Raw genomic sequence first — 12510 nt, 5'->3', positions numbered from 1 at the left:
GATATCTATCCATGGTCGTAAGCCTCCGTCCTTTTTTCACGAAGAAGAAACTCGAAGCAGCAGGGGAGGTAGAGCTAACTCTAGGCTCTGTCTCTCCCTCACCTATGCCTCCCTGCCTGCAAGCAAGCCTGGACTCCGGGCCAGCCCGCGACCCGTCTGCGCCTCAATGGATCCCAGCTCTCTCTCCAACCGTGGCCCGGGTGCAGTCCACAAGCTCTTCCTGCTCCTCGTCCGTTCCGTTCTCGCCTTGGTCTGAGTCTACCATCCTCCCTCGGGAACTCACTCCTCTGACTTCGCCTTCCTGCCGTCCCGCTGGCTCCATCAGCTCCTTTATCCTTTCGGCTCCACCTCAGTCTCCTTTCGTCTGCTCCACCGCGGCCTTCCGTGTCACTCTCCATGTGGTCCCCTGGCTCTTTGGCCTCTCAATCTCCACCCTGGAATCCTCCTCCACCTGCTCTCCACAGCTGGTCTGTCAGCCCCTGAGTTGGCGGCCATTTCTCCCTCCATTGCTCCTCCCACAGTGCGGCCACCGCCCTGGGCCATTATTATGGGCTTGTAGCCTGGAGTTCCTTCAGACTCCTCCTGGCTCCATATCCCCTCCTGCCTCCTCCTGGCTCACTCCCGCTGCTTCTCCTCCCTAGCTCCTTCCTTCCTCCACATGATCCCCTGTCTGCTGGCCCCCTCCCGGAATGTCCTGTCCTTCCACGGTAACCTCCTCCCAAGTTCCACATATTCCCCCCTCCCCTCTGTTTTTTCTAACGGGGCGAGGACGCTCCTTTCCGGGAGGGGAAGTAATGGTCCACCTCTGAACGCTTTATGGTGTGTTTTTTGCCCCGTAACCCCGGTTTCTGTCGTCCCCCTATATGTTTGATTATTCCGCAGGTTTGTCTAGTTTTCCGCTCCACATGTGTTCCGTGTCTCTGTTTATTTAGTTGTATTCCATGCACCTGTGTTTCCCAAATTATCCTGTCCTTTATAAGCCGTGTCCTTTCAGTCTGTGTTTGTTGGGTCTACAAGTCAGTACTGGTGTCTTCCTCCTGTTTCCATGTTGGATTTACCCATGTGTTTGGATTAAAGACTCCTCTCGAGTATTCTCGACTTCATGTTCCTTCCGCAGCTTAGCGTGACACATAGTTATTAAGGTATTATAAATAAACACTAAGGATACAGCACCCAGGTTTGTCAACATTGGCCCACATTTACATGCGCAATTTTTGGGTTCTAATCGGACTGAATTTATTCCTCGATTGATGAATCCTGAATGTAGTTTGTACATGAATGCTGAAAAAAAGTGATTGGGTTGCTGTGTGGTTTGATGCGTCAAGCAAACTTCAATCAGAAGACATACATTTTTTTTGGATACGCGCCAGTGCACAAATATAGAGTTTCTCACCGTTTGCACAGAACAACCACTCTTCCTACACAGTTTATGTTTCTATTGTTGTTTAACAGTAGAATTCATATATACCCATTTATGGATAAAAATACAAATAAACCACTGTGCTATTGGTGGCCATATTTGTCACCCAGTAAAAATGTCCTTACCTCCCTGCACCCAAAACGGGTGCCCTGTGGATGAGTATCCAAAACAAGGACGGGTGGGAGGTTGTCCTGCTCCACTTCACGTTGCCGAGGAAAGGAAGTTTTATAATTCAGGACATGCCATTTATACACCACTTTATTCAAAAGGAAGAACCAATTATTCTGTGCATCATCCTTCATTATGCTATTTCTGCATCATTTGCACATGCGCAGTCCTTTCAGTTTTGGGGTTCAATCCGTCAAGTGTTTACATGCACTCTCATTGTATAGAAAAGGAATAAACCACCCCCTTCAATCCGATCGAAATTCATGTCTGATCGAACTCAATCGACTAGTTAAGCATCCTTTCCTGTCTTTTGAGATTGCTGAATTTATCGTTAAATCAATCAAACTCGGCATTTTCGCAAAAGTGCACAAAATTTTTCATAATTGCCACAAGTTCCACAGAATTTGGGCCTTAGACGCGTCCTGGATGTCATTTGCCTGGTGCGTTCAGTCAAGAAAGGTTGTTTCTTCTTCTCAGTTCCAAAAATGGAATGAACAGCCCGCATTCTCATCATGACGATTTACAGATCTACACCTGGATAAAAGAACCAAAGCGAAAGATAGGATTTTTTTAACTTGGGGGACCAAAGCTGTCCAGCATCACAATTTTTTCGTCCGAAAAATCCCCAGCTCAGTCTCTTAGATGATAGTACAGGGTGCAATCTCAAAAAATTATAATATCATAGAAAAGATATTTATTTTTTGAAATTTTAAACCCCCCAAAAAACCCAAAATTTTTTAAATATTCTACAGTCAAACAAAATTTTTCAAGAGGTTTTTTTTTTTTTTTTTTTTCTGATGGTTAAAAACCTTAAAGTTTAGGAAAAAAAAAAAAATTTTGATTATTTTTGGATTATTTTTAGTAAAATTTAACGGGGTTTACCTTTTGGGGGCTATTTTTAGAACATGCACAGTTGTCCAAAAGATAAATCATCGCCGCCCCCCCAAGGGGGTAAGCCAAGAAGGTCATTTTTTTAAAAGGGTGGCTGTTCAAAAGAGTGCTGTATCAAAAAATATTAATAGAAAGTTGACGGGAAAAGAAAAAGTGTGGTGGGGGAAAAAGGTGCACAAGCAACAGGGAACGACCACACCCGGGGGAAAAGATTGTCGGGGAAAAGACGATTCAAGAACTTGGGAGAGCTACCCGGGAAATTTGGACTGAAGCCGGAGTCATTTGCTCAAGAGTCACCACCCCTCATAGACGCCCTCAAAGGAAAAGGGCTACAGTGTAAAATTTCCCTAAAAACCAAGCCCTCCTAAAACCGAAAAAACATCAAAAGCATTTCACCTGGGGAAAGGAAAAAAAGCCCTGGATTTTTTTCCCTCAGGGGTTTCCACAGCCCTTTTTTTCAGATAAAAATAAATTTAGCTTTTCTTTTGGGAAAATAAAGGGGTCGGCGCTTTGGAGAGGCATATAACCCAAAAGTCCAGTGAAAAATTTTTCTAAAGGGTAAAGGGGATGATTTGGGGGGCCGTAAATGTTGCTGGTGTTGGTTCATTGTTTTAAGTTCCAAAAGGGCAAGGCAGCCATCTCCCAAAGGGTTTTTTTGGAGCCTTTTCTTCCATCTGCTGAAAAGGGCATTATAAAGATGCTGATTTCTTTCCCGCTGGACTTTAAAACCCTTTCCCACAGTGTAAAAACCATTTCCAAGGGGTTTTTTTGCTGACCAGGATATTACTGTTGCTTGTTTGGGCCAGCCAAAGGCCTTTACCAACCTAAACAGAAAATCTAGGGATATTGCAAAGAGGGGGTAAGCCCATTGACAAAAAATACGGGGGGCTGAAGGCCCGCTATCAAAGAAACCCCTGGGCTTAATTAACGCCTCACCCGTGAAAAGGGGATCGCCTTAAATCCCACGTGCATTGCACTTAATTCTGAAAAGGGACCCCCTTTCCCAAAAAAGATTGAGTGCAATAAACCTGCTTTGGAGATCTTGAAAATTTTCTTTTTTGTAAATCTTTTTTTGATTATCTTTGAGAAAAAATTAAATTTTTTTTTAAAGATATGAATTTTTTTTTTTTCTAAACGGAAAGTTGTATCCACAAAATTTTAAAACAAAAAACTCCATTTTTCAATTTGTTTTCAAGAACTAATATAAAAAAAAAATTTAAAGCTTTTTTTAAATTAAATTACAAAAAATAAAAACTTTTCCCAATAAATATTAAATTTTTTGGTGCACCTGTATATGATCACAGGCCCCCTTGAGGCAGCTACCAGCTCCTCATAGCCCCCGGGGTCAGGAGTCTTTAACACATACCCACACAAGAAAAAGAAAATGCCCAAAAAAATCAAACAAAAAATTTTTACTGTAATCTCAAAAATTAAACCCAAATGGTTTTTACTACCAAACCCTATTTTAAACCCATGGTTTGTAAAACTGTGTTTAAAAAACAAATGGTAATCAAAAACCAAAAAAAAAAAGAAAAAAAGTAAATTTTAAAATTTTTTTTTTGGGGAAATTTTGTTTGTGTTGAATTTTAGAGCTCTTTTTCTGTATTTTTTTGTGTTGTGAGCTTTTTGCGCTTTTTTTTGTTTTCTTGTTTTGCGAGTATTTGCAGCAATGTGTTTGTCAAACTAAATGAAGTTTTTTTTAATGTGTGGTGCTTTTTTTTTTTGAAGGGCTTTGGAATTTGCAGCGCTTTGGGAGCTCTCTGGGCCACCGTGTCCCCTCACCCCTTTTTTTTAAACTTAGCCCCACACGTAAACGCAACCATGGAAACCCCCGGTGGAAAAATTGAGGATACCAAAAGGGCATATTAAAACAAAAGCCAACTGATAAATTTTGGAAAAAAACAAAATAAACGCCCCCAACCTACCCAAAAAGAAACAAAGAAACCCTCGGTGTCTGATTCGACCCCTTCCCCACCCCTTTGTTTCTTCCCCCTTTTGGAAAGCGGGCTTAAATATTTACGCGGGTCCTACCTCTTGCCTGATTGCAACCCCTTTTTTTTAAGTTTTGTTTTTTGATTTTTTCTCTTTTTAAATTCGGCCATCGTCTCATTTTAAAGTCGATCCCGCTAATATGCAATTTTGAATAAAGCGTTTGCTAAATGACTAAAAAGATATGTAAGTAAAATGCACCCGTGCACTAAAAATTTAGTGCTCTTTCTGGGTTTTCAGGAAAAAGAATGACCCCTTACCGGGTGATTGGCTACAAGGGTTTTGGGGGTTTGTCAGACACTGCGGTCAAAACCCGGGGTTTTTCCCAAAAAACGTTAGTTTCACGTTTTGAAAAAATTTTTTTTTTTTAGCCAATTTTGGTGTCTGGTAGTTTTTGTCTTTTAATTTTTTAAAAATTTTTTAAAATTTTTTTTATGACAATTGGGGGGGGGGTGGTTTTGGGGTTTGGGGGCCTTTTTTTTTGATGTGGGGGTTAAGGGGGGGTCAAAACAGGAAATTAGGTTTATTACCTGAGGGCCTTGCCCGGGGGGGGTTGAAAACACCTAAGCTGGGTTTTCTAAAAGGTTTTTTCCTTTTTGTGTGGGGGAAAAACCCCGCAAAGCCAAACTTCCGTTTCCCCAAATTTCCTTGGGTAAGGGTTTTTCCCAAGGGAAAAAAAGGAGAAAGCCCCCAATTTTAGGCCTTTAATGATCCTAAAAAAAAGGAAACCCCTTTTTTGCTAGGGGTAAAAAACCCCTTTGAACTTCCCGGCCCGGAATTTTTGGGGGGGAAACCCCCCAAAAAAGGTGGAACGTCCCATTGGGGTTTTTTTTTCAATTTCCCCCTTGAATTTTCCCTATTTTGGGTTTTTTTTATTTCAAACCAGTAAGTGGAAAACAACCCCCAAAAAAGCCCCCGTGGGTTTACATAAAATTTTTTACCCCGGGCCCTTTTTTTATTGTCCCCTTTTTTTTTTTTGTAACTTACAACCCTTTACTGCCATCTGAAGTGCCAAAAAATTTTTTAGTTGTTTTTTTGCTTTAGGTTTTTTCTTTTTTATTTAGGAAGATTTTTCAGAAAATTAATTTCCATTCCAAAAAGGAGAAAACTGGAATTTTAAAAGGGATTATGGATGCATTTGGTTTTATATCTTTTACTTTTCCATTGCCACCTTTGAATTTGTTCACACTGCCGATAGGAACGGGTCCCAACCAAAAAAGGAGCCCCGGGGTTTGGGGAAAATGCCCGCAGAGAAAAGCGAAAAAAGGGGACATTTTGGCGGGAAAAAACATGGGGACGCGTCTCCCCTTTTACCCCAAACCAAAAAGTACCGGGCCAAAACCTTGGGGAGCCAATTGGGTAAGGCCAGGAAAAGGTATCTCGGTCCCCCCCCTTCGACCCTTGTGTTTTCATCCCCTTGAAAGTTTTCCCCCAGCATTAAAAATGGCCTTTTTCAAAAAAAAAGCACGGGGCAAAAGGAGCTGTTTAATGGTTATGGCCCCCCCCTGAAAAAAATGGCCTTTATTCGCAAATTGGATTTGGGGGGGGCTTACCAAGGGTTTCCTCATACTGACTGCTTGGGCAGCCAAAAACCTTTGGGGGAAACCCCCAATATTGGGAAAAAATACCGCCCAAACTGCTTCCCCCAAAACCTCAAAGCGACACCTACCTTTGATGAAGGTCCACCCCGGGGGATCAAGCAAAGGGTGAAAGTTTTCTGCAATTTCCCGTGTGGGGGGATCTTTTCACCCAATTTAAAAACGTCCCCCCCCAAAAACCCTGGTTTTTAAAAAACACCCTTTAGGGAAAAGGGTTTTCCCCCGTCAAAGACTCGCGCTGTTTTCCCGCCGTATATTGCAAAAAAACCTGGGCCCGTTTTGGGGTCAAGTTTTGGGTGGCTTTTACCTAAAAACCAAATACATTTGTAAAGTCCTCCCTATCTTGGCCGGACCCTACGTCCCCGGGAGAGAGGGGCTGTCTGAAATGTAAATGGGGGAAAGGGGTTTAGGAACCCCTTCCCCAAAAAGGGCCAAAATGTTACCCCCGGGCAATTTTTTCCAATTTGCTGTCCCTTGCCCCTAAACTTCTTAGCCGGGGGGGAAAAAACCCCCATCCTCGGGCCCAAAATCCAAAAAGGGTTCGCCGGGAAATCCCCCAAACCCCTAGAAACAGACGCAAAGAATTTAAACCCCCCCGGGTTGGTTTTCAGGGGCTTTTGTGGGTTTTATGTTTATGTTTTTTTAATTTTTTAGAATCAACAGCGCCCAAGTGTTTCATTGTGTCCTTTTGTGTAAAAGTGCTATGAAAAAAAACAAATTTTTCTTTTTTATTAGGTGTTTTTCAAGCGGCTTTCGTGACGGCGTATGCGCCCAAAAGGGGGAAGAACCGACTTCTTTCAGCAGCCAAACGTGATTCAGATGATAATACCACCAAAAGGAACCAAACCCCTGTCACCCTTACAACACCACAAAATGCGGCGTGGATGTGTGGACCAGATGGGGGGGAGTCACTGTCCCCCACAGGGACACCGGGCCAGTTCCGTGTTTTTAACATGATTGACCCTGGGAGCACTGAAAAGCACATGTGCGTAAACAAGCATTTCCACCGGAAAGGGAGGGAAAAATTGGGGGCTTTCCCGGGGGGGGGCTTGCAAGAGAGTTTTGGTAAATCTTATTTGCGAAAAAGGGAAGAAAAAAACAAATTTCTTGGACCCCAACCCTCCAAAACCAGCCCTGAAAAAAGCCTTGGGGTCCCGGTCAAAAAACCCCCAAAGGAAAAAACAAACATGCAAACCGTGGGGAAAGTTGTTCAAATGTCCCAAAACCCATGTGGTAAATGAGATGGGGGATCCCCTGGGGTGCCAGGTTGTGAGGGTTGCGGAATGTCCCCACTCACTTTTTAAAATTTTTTTAAATGTGACAAAAGGTTTTTTTTTTTTTTTTGTCCCATTTTTTTTCAATAAAACTCCGCAAAAAAGGAAAAAAAAAAAATGGTGTTGGTTTTTGCCTAAGAGGCAAAGGGGGAAACCCAAGTTTTCCCTTTAAATGGCTCAAACATGGCCCCCCAGTTTAAATAACCAAAAACAAAATGGCACAGCTGATTAAAGGGGAAATTTGCCTAAAGCCTTCCCGCCCATCGGTGTCCGGGGGGTTTTAAGGTAGAAAACCCCAAAAGGCTGCTCTTTGGGACTTCTAGTGTTAAGGAATTGCGGGCAGGTTCCCACTTTAGAAAAAAATGTTCCTAGTGGAAACCCTGATTTTCCTCTGTTTTCCAAATAGAAACCTTTATTTATACCGTGAGAGGGGACGGATCCGTAAAAAAAGAAAACTGGGGGGTCCCCTGCCCCCCCTGTCCCTGTGGCCCCTTGCGGTCTGTGAATTTCATAATTAATACAGAAACCCTAAAAAACATGTGGACCAAAAAAATTTGTCATGTATTTGTTTAAATGTTTTTCTAGCCCTTTTGTTTTGGGGGCTTTTATCATCATTTCTCAAGGGGGGGGGAAAAAGGGAAAATGGCTTTCTCTGGTTAAGGTTTACAAATTTTCACTTTTCATGCAAAACCCAAAATTTAATTGAGACCCTTTATTTTTTTTCCCTTTTTGCAGGAAGTAAAAAAAAACATCGGTCAGTAAGGGTTTTTAGAGCTTTATAAATGAAAACGTCTCAGGTTACGAATGTAACCATGGTTCCCAGACACTGCGTCCTCTAGGGGTCGCTATGGGAAACACAAAACTGTCGTGACCCATGTCTGAAGCATACATGAAAAAAACACACAACGAGTTGGCCGGCGACAGCCTCTGACGTCACTCCCCCGCACGACTATAAACAGGCACGGGAGAACCCGTCATCCACTTCTTCGTCTGAAGCTTGCATCTGAAGCATGGCAGGGAGCTAGAGGACGCGTGTCTCGTTCCTACTCAGGGAACCATGGTTACATTCGTAACCTGAGACGTTCCCTTTCAAGGGAACTTCGAGCTGCATCCTCTAGGGGTCGCTATGGGGAACAGTATACCCACGCCGCCATGCTGAGGGGAGTGCAGGCCAGAGTCATGGCGAACACTAAGTACCAACTCTACCATTTCCATGGGAGTTGCCCCTGGGAATTTAGGCGGCTGTCTGTGACAGTACCCATTACGGCCAAAGGCCTAAGCTACATACCAAACTTATTGTTAGGGGCCTCAGCCAGGGGTAGAGCTGAAGGCGTGGAATCAGGAAAGATTCCTTTAAAGGGTACGGACTAAGAACCTAGCATTTTATACTAAGTCTTGCCTGTCACACAGGGGCTACCACTTGCTCTCGCAAAAGCTTGCTGAAGGAACTGTCTCAACAGATCTCCAGTAGCAACACCTGTTTAGATGGTATCGAGGATACATAGGTGGAGTGGCGCCCAAGATGAACAGGACTTTACCAACTCAAGAAGGGCACGAAGCAACCGCGCGAAGCCCTCACCATATAGGATTTTAGAAAGAACGCCGAGATTAGCGTGCGAACTTACCACAGTGTGGATTTAAGAAAGTGTGCAAAGACTTCACGTGCACACTTACCATAGCATGGATTTTCAAATACTGTTCTAAGGAGGGGCTCTCGTGGCACTCTGCTAGAGCAGCTCATAGATGGAATGGTGCATCTCAAAACAGTATGTTTGAGAGTCATCAACTCGATCTGAGGAAATAATGCTGGAGCGCTCTGGGGAAAAACAGCGAACTCAGTCTAATATGAGAGGAGAACTCCGAATTCAGAGTAGCGTGCTCATAGGCGACCCTTCTTGGAAAAGGAGAGCACTGCTAAACTACCACGAGAATCACCCAAATAGCCCCTCATGTTGAGGGAAGCGATGCTTGAAGTGTACAAGCTCAAATTTTACAAACCTCTAGCAAGGGGAGCATCACCTGAGGCAGCAATACAAGAAGACTTCTGTAACTGCCACCTTCACTTCCCCCCTGGATGCAACCAGCACAACTAAGTGGCCAGGAGACCCCTCAGGGTGACCGGGGCCGGACACCCATGGAAATTCCCTGCAGTGCTGTGCCAGGCCTGATGATCAAGGGGGGCTCCCCCCAGAAAAACCCGTGATCTCAGCCGCCTAATACCGGGGAAAATGAAGCCGGATGGCTGGTTTGCTGAGGTGTTTAGTAAAAAACTGTAACTGAGCACTGCAAAGGAAATTCACAGAGTTTATTAGTAGACACATAACCACCAGCAATTTAATAACATAAGTATATATAGAAAGGGTTATTTTTATACTCCCACCCCTGCGCTGGAGCCCGCTCAAGGGGTGCCTCCTTTTAAATCCGGGGCTATCAGTAAGGGGTTGCTTGAAATAGAACCAGCCAAAAACATTATAGGGGCCAGCATAGGGGACTGTTATGCGAGAGGTTTCCACCTAACCTGCCCGCAGGTGGGGGAGGAGCACGATCAGGTGGAGGGCTGGTGGTTACAGCAGGAGGGGTTAAAAATCCCTAAAGGGAACGAGTAGATACCTCGGTATCGCTTGATTCAGACGGAACGCTGCCTCGTCTGGATCACATCCTTAGGTTCTGCTTACCTCCTTGTGACCCATGATTTCCCCTTACCCCTGCCTGCAGGTGGGGGAGGAAACGCGAGTTGCCGACACTGCCTTCTGTGCCAGTCTTTGATCCTCAGATCGAGTACAGGCCAGGACCCCTATGTTGTTCACGCTCAGACCTGGACCTCCGTGGAACGAAGGATCTGAAAACAGCGGAGTGGGCCTTCATTTTCCCGAACTTCTCGATCACTGTCTCAACGGAAAATCCCCCAAAAAGTTCAGAGGGCCAAAACCTGGCGTCGAGAAAAAAAGGCCTTTTCTTTTTTCCCCGATGTACCAGGTTCATCCACGGGTTTCTCCCCGTTTACCCCCCTGGCGCCATGGCCCTCCCCAGGGCAGGGCGGCCTGTTGGTACCTGGAGAAAAAGGCCGGGGTGGGGGCCCCTTTCGGCTACCTGATCGGGAAAAGGCCTTTTGCCCTATCAGGTCTCTTACCCGATCAGTCTGATATGTTTAAAACCCCACCATGGTGAAAAAAGACAGCCTGACCTGCTGCGATACCTTTCCATTTAAGCGAGAGTATTTCTTGAAGGGGGTTAGTGGCGGGGGGGGGATTTAAGGGGGTGTCTCCCCGCAGAAAAAAAACTCTTTCACAAGGGGGGATCCCCTATCCCGGTTTTCCCCTTTGTTCGATATCGGCCAAAAAATCTTAAAGCCCAAACCGATGGATGCGGGAAGGGGAAAAAAGCCTCTTTCATTTCTTTTCGATCTTGTTGGAGATCAGGCCGAAATGGAAGGGCCCCCTTTTAGCTGGAGGGCTATGGTGGGGGGTACGCTCATCGAAGGGGGCCTCCGGCATCACCTTGTTAGCTACCCTTTTATGGCCCCAAAAATTTCTGTGGCGGGATCCCTAACCCTCCCCAAAGCCCCCTACATCGCGGGGGAGGAGGGGGAAGGCTTCCAAACCCAGCCCTTTTTCAACCCTCCTCAAATACTCCTGCTTTTCCTGGGTAAAAACCCAGCCCGAGCAAAAAAACCCAAGTATCAGAAAGTGTTAAAAAAAATAACATTTATCCTCCTGGGCCCCTCTCGTCTGCCCGCCCCCACGGCAAGGGGAAATCCCTCTCCCAAATCATTAAAACAGATCCACCTGAAATTCCACGGGGCTCCCTTTTTCCCCGTGCCCCAGCAGCGGCCCCCTCCTGAACCACGGGGGAAAGAGAAAAGCTTTTTTCCTTTTTTCCTTGGGAAAAGAGCCCGAAGGGGGCCCAGGGTTTTTTTATTTCCCCCCCTCCCCCCCAATCCGGGAATTTCCTCCTCAAAGACATCGCCTTTTGCTCTTTAACCCCAAACCCAAAAAACCAAAGATGTGTGTGTAAACGGTGGGCAAAAAAAGTCACCGATTACCACTGTCTAAACCTTGTGGGAATTCGCCATGATTTTGGGCGAGAAAAAGGGGTTTTTACGGTTCTTTTAGATGCTGCTTCAAAAAAAACAGTCAGTGAAAAGGCGAAGAAAAAGGGGTGGGTGTTCTCCCCCGGGGGCCTGTTTATAGTGGGCCGGATGGAGTGGCGTCGAGGCTGTCGCCCCCTATGTTGGTTTTTTCAATGTTTTAGACGGGCCGCAGGTGTTCCCATAGCGACCCCTGAGGCGCATTTCGAAGTTCCCTTGAAAGGAAACCTGCCTTGTGGGTTTTTTAAAGGTTAACAGTTACAAATGTTCTGGATATGCATGTTTTGTTTGTAGTTTCACTTGAGTACCCTGTTACAAATTTTTTATTTGATTAGTTAGCTCTCAAGCTTATTTGGGGATATAAGTTTTCTCTGCTTTTAAAATCTTTAATGTTATCCTATCAAAATGTCGCTTTTTATTCCCCAAAAAATTTGTACATATGTGTCCTAAAAGCATCAACTATTTTTACCATAGTTTGGGTAAAAAATTGGGTATAAAATTTTAGATAGCAGTAACATGCGAATGGGCCCTAAACGGAAACAAAAAAAGTTTCTCCCCCTCAAATTCTGCCCCTGATTGGGCATTCCAAACCCAAAAGGTGGGGTGAAAAAGAAAAATGTTTAAAAACCATTATCTTTGGATAAACGGGGGTCAGAAACCCCTGCTTTTCGAGGGGGAACACCCCAAAACTCCCCAAAACTGTAATGGGGGGAGGGCAATAGCAAGTCAAACGATCCTTTTTTTTAGGTTGAAAAAAACCCCGTCTCAGGTGGGAAAAAGGGAAGAGACCCAGTTTCAGGAAAAGAAAAGGAAAAATGCTAATGCAGTCACAGGCCCTTTTGAAGTGTGGACTCGATGATGATGTGATAGGCAGCGCGGGTTGCATGGCCCGTCCCATGGTCAGACTGAAGGGGTGATCAGTGTTTGGGGAATGTGAAGCCCCCTGCAAGGGGAACTTCCCCTGGAGACAAAAACCCGGAGACACGAGGAGCCGAAGAGCAGGGGAAAACAACAGGTTACATCCATAAAACAACGATCTGACAAAACAAGACGCATGGGGGATATTTAAAAGACAGTGGGAAT

Source organism: Cyprinus carpio, chromosome B16, assembly GCF_018340385.1.
Source record: "Cyprinus carpio isolate SPL01 chromosome B16, ASM1834038v1, whole genome shotgun sequence".
Classification (NCBI taxonomy): domain Eukaryota; kingdom Metazoa; phylum Chordata; class Actinopteri; order Cypriniformes; family Cyprinidae; genus Cyprinus; species Cyprinus carpio.
This window is presented reverse-complemented; position numbering follows the sequence as displayed.